At 35.3% G+C, this 9,588-nt stretch overlaps 1 protein-coding gene and 1 long non-coding RNA gene across 2 annotated transcripts in view; one reads left to right on the top strand and one right to left on the bottom strand.

Moving 5' to 3' along the window:
* LOC106878089 (nucleolin) overlaps window positions 1-6,521 on the bottom strand; it is a 25,465-nt gene extending 18,944 nt beyond the window's left edge. The window contains exon 1 of the mRNA XM_014927189.2: window positions 5,656-6,521. The gene's annotated coding sequence lies outside the window, so the exon portion shown is untranslated. The remainder of the gene's footprint in view (window positions 1-5,655) is intronic.
* Window positions 5,867-7,640, top strand: LOC128248388 (uncharacterized). Its single transcript, XR_008264628.1, has 2 exons — window positions 5,867-5,962; window positions 7,142-7,640. It is a non-coding gene; the product is annotated as an uncharacterized LOC128248388 (long non-coding RNA).
* The last annotated feature ends 1,948 nt before the right edge of the window (window positions 7,641-9,588 follow it).

Raw genomic sequence — 9,588 nt, 5'->3', positions numbered from 1 at the left:
GTAGATGCTTTTACATGCCACCGGCACAAAGGCCAGTCAGGCGGTACTGGCAACGGCCACTGCATTTCAGTCATTAGAGTGTGACATTGCTGGGGCACTGACTTGAAGAATTGTCAGCCAAATGAATCAACTCCAGTACTTATTTTTTTTTTTAGGCCTGGTACTTATTTTATTGGTTTCTATTTTAGGCCTGGTACTTATTTTATTGGTTTCTAAGTTACAGGGACATAAGCGCACCAGCACCAGTTGGCAAACATTGACGGGGGGAACAAACACCAACATAAAGACACACACACACTCATGCGAGCACACACACACACACACACACACACAATGGGCTTTTTTCAGTTTCCATCTACCAAAACCAGTCACAGGGCTTTGGTTGGCGAAAGGCTATAGTAGAAAACACTTACCCAAGATGCCACACAGTGGGACTGAACCCAGAACTGTGGTTGGGAAGCAAGCTTCTCCCCATGCCTATATATTTATATATATTGAATATATATATAATATATATAATATTTATATACATATACATATATATATACATATACATATATATAATATATATACATACACGGTGGTGCATCAGCATGGCCGCAGCTCTGAGCTGAAACTTTGAAAAGAAAAAAAAAAAAAAAAAAAAAAAAAATACATACATACATACACACACACACACACACACACATACATACATATATATGTATATTACACATTGTATACAATATCTATTAGTCTTCTGATTAGAGTCCAAAACAAAAAGCACAAAAAAATATAGATCTCAAATTGCTTATGTGAACAACTCAAGAACAGTGAAAAATACTACCTAAAGGGAATATTTCTAGATATTGAAAAGCAAATCAAACATTCTTATGAAAAAGGAAGAAACACAAATAAACCAGAGCTGCAGAAAATTAGGAAACAAACTCTAAAGCTTTTATTGATTTGCAAAATAATTAGTTTTTGTACTTTACAAAATAAGACCATTATTCCAAAAAAATAGCTGGCTGCAGACCTCAAAAGGATAAAGGAAATACTGAATGAACAATTCTAAAGTATTGTCACCACCTCATTGGAAAACATGTAAATAAATAAGCCAAATGAGTTCTTCAACATTGCAATTCTATGGGAGCGAAGTGCAATAATTGATAACATCAGCATAAAGGAGAAAGATGTATTGTCAGCCACAGGTGAAATGAGTTTAAACTCAGCAACAGAACCTGGTAGCTTTCCAATAATTCTCGTAATAACATGAAAACAAGCTTTAGCAAAACTATTCCAGAATTTAAAAGCTTACTCACTGGTAAAAATTCTCCAAAAGGTTAAAACAAAGCATATTATACTATATCAATAAAAGAGAAAGAAGAGCAGATGATAAAAATTAAAAGTCTATTTCTCTAACTTCACACATCAACAAAATTGCAGAACTAAATTATCAATGAGAAACTGATCACATTTCTGGGAAATAAATGACTTGCGTACAAACAACCAGCATAATTTCTACCTGAGTAGATTTACAAAGCTCCTACAGCATTATGCCTGGGTATTGAAATGGCAGCTAAATTATTCAAATGTATATGTGATATATCTTCACTTTGCAAAGGCCTTTGATAAAGTTGATCATGATGATCTCACCAAAATTGGAAAACTAAGAGTGGTTAAGATGTGCTTCCATGGGAAACATTAATGCTGAATGGAGTCCACCAGGAAACTGTTTTAGGAACCATATTTGTTTATAGCTGTATTCTCAGGCATACCTTCAATTGCACAAGCAGCACTCTCACTAGCAATATTGATGACAGGTAAGTATCAAAGGCAATCAAGAACCTTGATAATGTCTCAAATCCCCAGTAAGACCTAAATACAATATGCAAATATGCTGAAGATAGCACAAGCAATTTAATGACAGAAAACTTTAAACACTTGCTACAATCAGGATATATAGGACACTTGCCACAATCAGGATATATAGGACAAGAGATACTGCAATCCCAGAATTACAACTACTGCACAACCTGAAAGTTAATATGAGTAATGATGGTTTGTTTCATGCACCTATGGCAACAATGTGCAAATTAGTAGAATGCATTGCAAGATCCTTCACAAGAATGTCACCTGGAGACATTCATTCTCAGCTATTGGGATTATTGCTCTCAGCTATGGTCAATGTAAAGTGTTGGTATGGAACTAGAAGCTATTCAATGTTGCTGCACCAAGATTATCTAGGAGAGATGGTAAAAGTTTAAAACTCTACTCCCTAGAGCAAAGATGTGAAAGTTATGTAGAACTCTTTAACTTGTCTCGGGCCTTAAAGCTGCAGTCATGTTGGGGCACCATATATATATATATATACACATAAGGAAAGTCTTGGAAGGGCTAACACAATTCCTGAGCTGGACACCGCTGCATCGCTTTTGCAGGGCTTGAGTGGATTTTATTGATTGCAATATGTTGGGTTATACTAGAAAACACTTAAACCTCTGCAGTTACCTTTCTGCAGACTCCCATATTGGATAATTTTCTCCATCAAAATGTTATGATTAATGATTATGAGTGGCCTTACTGAAGCCGAGTTATGTGACATATGTTGGGGGCCCACGCTTAAAGCAATCAAAATGTCATTAGAGTGTAGAAGCTGTGTTAAGCAGTCTTTACTACTTATTGGTAGCTGAGATTTAGAAGATTGTTGCTTTCTTCAAAATCAGTTATTGTTACTTCATCACTCTTTCTCTCTCTCTCTTTCTCCCTCTAATACTTAAATAAGAGAGACCAGTAAGCAAACAGTAATTTACTGTAAGCAATTTATTTCCATTTTTGAAAGCTGGGATGACAAACAGGGACAGAAAATGCTCAGGTATTATAGACAGCATCCATACATTTTCTCCAAAAAATAGACAAAAGGGATCAGTTGATGTCGATACTGTTTACAAGATACTTGGGGGGTAACTTAAGATGCTTTACAGCTGCATTGTGTTTAATTTTATTAGCCACTATGATGTCTAAGGATTGATATATCAGGGATTTAGTTTAACTTCAATAGATACAGCATAAATCAACCAAATCAGTACCACTGAAAAGAGAACAGTATTGCTTCAGTAGAATCTCTACAACTTTGACAAAATCTGGAGGATGTTTTAGTGCACTAATAAATGAAACAGAAGCCTTTGCTTTTTACTAAAGAATAACGCCAACCACTCCTAAAAGCGCCCTCTACACTCTCGGAGTGGTTGGCGTTAGGAAGAGCATCCAGCTGTAGAAACTCTGCCTAATCAGATTGGAGCCTGGTGTAGCCATCTGGTTCACCAGTCCTCAGTCAAATCGTCCAACCCATGCTAGCATGGAAAGCGGACGTTAAACGATGATGATGAGAATACTCTGGGGTTGTGTTTAATTTTCTGAATGGTCCAATAGTTTTTCTAGGAGCTTCTTCGATTATTAATGATAATCCTAATGCAATTCTGAAGATATTTTGTTTTGTTCGAGCATTGTTATTGCCGTCTGCTGCAAGCGCTGCTGCTAGCAGTATACATACATACACACGTGAATACATACATACATGCATGCGTACATACATACATACATACATGCATGCATGCACGCACGCACGCACACACACATTCATACATACATACATATACACATGCACGCACGCACACATACATACATTTGTTTGTATACACACACACTCACATACACACACGTACATACTCAGATACTCAAAGCGTACTCAATACAAGCTGTAGAGTATAATTATTTGTATGAAACTGGTGAGTCACTTCATTGCTAAACTACTTACGATTTCCTGTTCACTACGATCAATCAGACGAGTAGAGAGAGATGGTAGTATATTCTGAAGGATCGTGTCGAGCAAGAAACAATCAGTACCGACAGAGTAAATCGCCAATTTTTTATAAGTGTTTGTGTACATGCCCCTAAATCGTGTGTACAATAATATTCATACACATATCTTATAAGGGCAAGGTAACGTGCAACATACACAGACAATCATTGGAGAATTGTGATTACTGCGAGTACAAAATGAGGTGGTGACTGCGGACAAGATTCGTTGTTGTATAGCCACAACCCAGCCTTGATTAAGCAGACGTATGATCAAAAGCATTCTAATTGTGACCATCCAGTTTTGTTTTCAAGTTACACTGTGCAATGTACCGCTTTTTTTTTTTTTCTTTGAGACGGAAGAGTGTAGTTTAGAGGAAATTTGCTTGTCATGTCTAACAGATCGAATGACTACGTGGGTCGTAGTGAAGAAAATAGCAGATAGTAGTTAGGTGACAGAGAAACGGGTGGATGGTGGGCTAGTTTCTGCACCAGTCATAAAGGGTTAGTTAAGGGTAACTAGGATGTGACACGTTTCTGAAGCAATCTGATATAACGAACCTAGTTTCAATGATTCTAAAACAACGATATGAAATTAACATACCGATATACAATTAGAAATAACAATACTGTTATTTAGATTAATCTTTAGGAAACAGTCTTTTCGGAAAGTTATTTTTGAGTAATGATTAAAATTATAATTCTGTTGATCAGAAAATAGATCTTGTTTAACCCTAGATCAGTCCTAACTCAATAAACCTGATCAAAAGTGTTCCTCACATGACTATCCATCACCTCATCGCTTTTTTTGGTTTATCCTTTCTCAAATAGGATGTGATTTTAGATAGATACTGCTGCTGTTTATAGCAAATCAAGTAATCACTTTTGAGGTCTGTAGAAAGCTGTATAAGAACAAGGTAAAAATGAGAATTTACTAAGATAAACAGGTATGAGGAAGGGATAGATAAAGGCCTATAAACGTGCCGGAGTATTTTGAAAACAACGCCTTATCGAAGAAACAAGGCCACTTATCGTTCTCTCTCTCTCTCTCTCTATCTATCTATTTGTTTACCACAAACATACATAAATTCTTTGATACTATTTTTCCATACATACTCAAACGTGTCTATGTATGTAATATTTGTGTATGACCAGATTTTCCCATTTACTCACGAATTAGTTACGCTTTGTGGCAATATGCTTTTCATTTAAACACACCCACAAACGCAAATATTTACACATACACACATTATGTGTGTGAGCGTGTACATGTATCTCTTTCAAAAAGATGTGTGTGTGAGTATGCGTACGCATGTGTATGAGCAAAAATGATCTATATGACCATATGTTTGTTTCTGTTGAAATATACGTAAACACATTATATTTTCCGATAAAAGCATTTATTTACACATACATATAAACAGTTATCGACCATGAGATACGATCATATCGCGGAGGGAAAAACACTCATAAATGTGATGAGCAATATGTTGTGGAAGTTACATACAGAATGCAAGCATGTGTCGATATCTTCCTCAAAAAAAAACCCCGTCTCCTCTCACTCGCCTCTCTCTCTCTCATTAATTTTCCTTCGTCCTCTCACTCTCTCTCTCTCTCTAATTATCATTCTTTCTCTCTCTGTTTGTCTCTATCACATACATACTCATATGCACACATACTTACACTCACTCATGTTTGTTCATACAAATACTCATTCCCTAATGAATTTCTGTGGCCCATAATCATGACTATAAAATCATACATGCATACATACATACACACACGCATCGAATAAAATGAGGGCATGAATTTACTCACGGGGAAGATGACAAGAACTGATCGTTCCAGAGACCAGTTTATTCTAAACTGTCGGATTCGGTTTTTCAAACTGCTTTTGTTCTTAATGACTTTTGTTTTTTACGTTTGTTTGTTTGACACTTTAGTTTAACTTTTTTTCTTTAAAGTATGGTGTTGGAATCTAGAACATATGTCGTATCTCTTAGCACACCAGTTGGTTTAAGGATCGCTTTGGAGAGGGAAAAAAACCGCCACGGCAACAATAATAACAAGAATAATGTCTACTACTACTATTACTGCTACTGTCACTACTATAACTAAAGAACAAGTAAGCACTGCCAACTCCTCCTCTGTTAGCACTCCGTGTTCATAAAAGCACCTGCCCTACTCTTTCAACACCGCCAACCACTATAACCTAAGTTCTTTCTGTATTCTCGCATATTGTTTTTCCTGTCCTTTCTTCACTCACGCACATACACTCTCACACATACGTACATTCTCTATTTATTTCTCTAGTTTTCAATCTTTTTCCCTCTCATTCGTTCACACATACACACACTCTTTCACTGATTTTTCTATCTATATTTATCTCTTACTGTCCTCTTTCTTATAAATAAAATAGATACTTTTCTCTTTTTTCCTCGTACACACGTATTTCTTTCTTCACTTGTTTAATGCACATTTACTTCTATACTATCTTTGTGCGCCTGTACATTTTATGTTCCTTCCCCTTTTTTTCCTCTCTTTCACTCACATTATACAACCATCTTCTCTGTCTCCTTCTTTTTGTCTCTCACACACATTGTTAACGCTCTCTGTCGCACTCACTCTTATCATTCCTCACATTTTCTAACTCTGTCTTTCTGTTACCTTCACTCACATCAACAACCCCTCTGTCTCTGATCTCTTTCTCTAACTCTTTCTCACTTCATCAACTACCATTTTTAACTCACACTCTCACTCTCCGTCACCTCAATCAACCACCGTATTTTTATCTCTCTCTTTCTCTTTCTCCAACCTCAATTACCTTTTCTGATTATCACTCACTCTCTCGCTCGCTCTAACTGTCACTCTCTTCACATCAGCACATTTCATGACTCCCTTTCTTTCTCTTTTACACAATCATCAACCACATTTTCTGTCTCCACGTTCTGTCTTCTTTTTTTCTCTCTTCTTTACATCAACAACCACTTTCTCCAATTCTCTCACTCATTTCATACAACCACCTTATATAAATTCTCATTTTACACTATTATAGACATTCCTAATTCTATTTATTCTCGTTTTTTCCTCATCTTGTATTTTCAACCCGGACACTATACTCTAAGTTCGTTTTTTTTCCCCATGATTATTCAGCAAGCTAATAGATTTCCATAATAATCATCCTTTAAGAAAATATTCACGTTTTTTCTTTGTCAAGGAGTATATATATATATGTGTGTATGTCAGAAAACAGCCACTCTGACAATTTTAATGCTATTAAACTTCCTTTTTTCTTTCATTCAAGATACATGTCTGCTGTACTGAAAGATAAAAGAAAACAAAACTGAAAGAAATGTACACTTTTTTTTTATTGCCAACTAATACGTCTTTCTCTAATGATTCGTAATAGGGCACATTAAATTATCTTCTCTCTTTATCTGTATACATTATCAAAATATTTTTGATTTATCAAAGTAAATAGCTTTCAAAGTAAATAGCTTATCAAAGTAAATAGTTTTCAGTTTTCTGTTATCAAAATAGCTTTCAGTTTTTGTTATCTATGTTGATTTCCTTATTTCTATCTTTCTGTTTTTTAATCTAGATAAAGTAAATATTTGTATGTATTTGATTAAATCCTTTATAATATTCTTTATTTATTTTCTTATTTTCTGTATCGTATTCGGAAAGTGTCTAGAAGGTTCATCCTGTTTTGTATCTTGACATTTTTGCCTCGTAAGTAAAATTTGTAATAATGATGACTCCAATAATAATAAAAGGCTGACGCACCAAACCTCAAACTGCAAGATCTATTCAATTTCATTGTGTTAGTTGTGTGAGTGTGTGTTAATATTTCATAACTTTTAGACATGTCTTTCATCTTCTACATGTTTCCGTCATTGAACTGCGACAATACTGGGGTACCGCCTTTGCCGAACCGCTATGTTACGAAGGAAGTATACGAACCAACACCGGTTGTTACGTGGTTGTATTACTCCATAGTCAGACATGTTTTTCACAGAAGACTGAAAATGGATGAAACTGATTGTATGACATTATGACATTACCACTTGTTTATGGCTATCATGCAATATCTAAACAAGGAGACAGAAAGATATATACCCACACATGCACACACACACATATATATTTTCAAAATGTAACCACATGTGATTCGTTGGCGATTTTTTTCTTCCTCCCTCTTCCTTTCTATTGGACTTTCCTCTGTTTCCAAAGAAGAGCATCTGCTCGAAACGTTAAACCATCTTTCTTTCCTTTCCTGAGCGTCTGCTAATACATTACATGTACCACGTCCTCGCGTTGTTGCTTTTTTGTGTTTGTTCTTTTTGGGATTTACTATATATATATATATATATATATATAGTAAATCTTAACGGATGTGCCAGCACACACAAGAATGAGACATGGCCGACCTCACACACTTCTCATGAGGAATTCCGGTAGGAGCTTCTTGAGAACACTGCTGAGACGCTTCCGAAAAAAAAATGTGCTGTTGCAAAACCAATTATATCAGTGACTCCATCAATTCCTAGGGATATCTGAAGAAGGAGTTTTTACTCCGAAATATCATATCAGACTATGGATGATTTGAATTACAACAGTTCTTATAGTCCATTGTTTGTATGATAGGGCATTGTTGTGTCAAAATCTGGCATTGGCAGATCCAGTTGGTTTCCAGAAGACTTTATACTTATGTGCCTTGCCTGTGAGGACCCTAGCTGAAGCTCCTTTCCATCTTACTTCTTTTGAATAAAAAATACTATTATTATAATCATTTTCTGGATCACTTTCACTCACACTAGACTCATGCACACCATGACTTGTAGATGTAATCACCACTTCACAAGCACTCATAGACAGACTTGTAGATTTCTTTTTTAAAAAAATGTTTAGAGTTGTTTGCTTAGATGAAGCTTTTTTCGCTCTCTGTAAATTTCTCAGTAACACATTTGTTATGGTAGTAGAAACTTTTGCACATCATTCAAAATTTGGATCTTGTGCTTGAAAAATAAAACTCATAAACTTGGGGTCTTATAAAGCAGCTCCTTGTAAAGTGAAGTATTGCTGTATATGCTTCTATTGAAAGAGTGAAAATATTCATTAATAAAAGTATTTTAACAGAAGCATTTGATAATGAAATTGTTTACACTAAGAAAGTTGTCACGCCTATTACATCTCTGTACTCACAGAACAACAATGGATCGACTGAAATATGCAAAAGAAAAAACCTTTTACTCTTCATTCAGGTTGTTTTGTTTTTTTTGTTAATTAATGGATAATTGGATAATCCGCAAATAAAGATTATTCTCACTTTGTTTGCATTTTGGAACAGGCAGATCTTGTAAATAAAAGGAGTGGGTAGGCTTCAGCTTTTGAATTGCTCAAAGAATATACAAGATTATGTTTCACACACACACACACCCATTGAGGGCTGATGACAGGACTTCCATGTGTTCATTTAGGAAGTTCAAAGATCACTTTTGAATTTGGTTTTTGCTTTGTTTAAAACATTTGAATTTTTTCAATATTTTTGACAAAATCTGACAAAACACATCTTTTTCTATATATCTTAATAGTAAAGACAAGTTAATGCATATTATATATTTTGTAACCCCCAAAATTAATAGTACACACTATATAAAATGCATATTATACACTTTTATGAGGGTTGCTGAGAAGTTCCTACCTTTGGGTAAAAGAGAATACAGAAGGGTCAGTTGATTATGAGTGTAT

This window comes from Octopus bimaculoides, chromosome 7 (assembly GCF_001194135.2).
Source record: "Octopus bimaculoides isolate UCB-OBI-ISO-001 chromosome 7, ASM119413v2, whole genome shotgun sequence".
Classification (NCBI taxonomy): Eukaryota; Metazoa; Mollusca; class Cephalopoda; order Octopoda; family Octopodidae; genus Octopus; species Octopus bimaculoides.
Note: the sequence above shows the minus strand (reverse complement) of the source record. Positions and strands in the feature narration are given on the sequence as shown.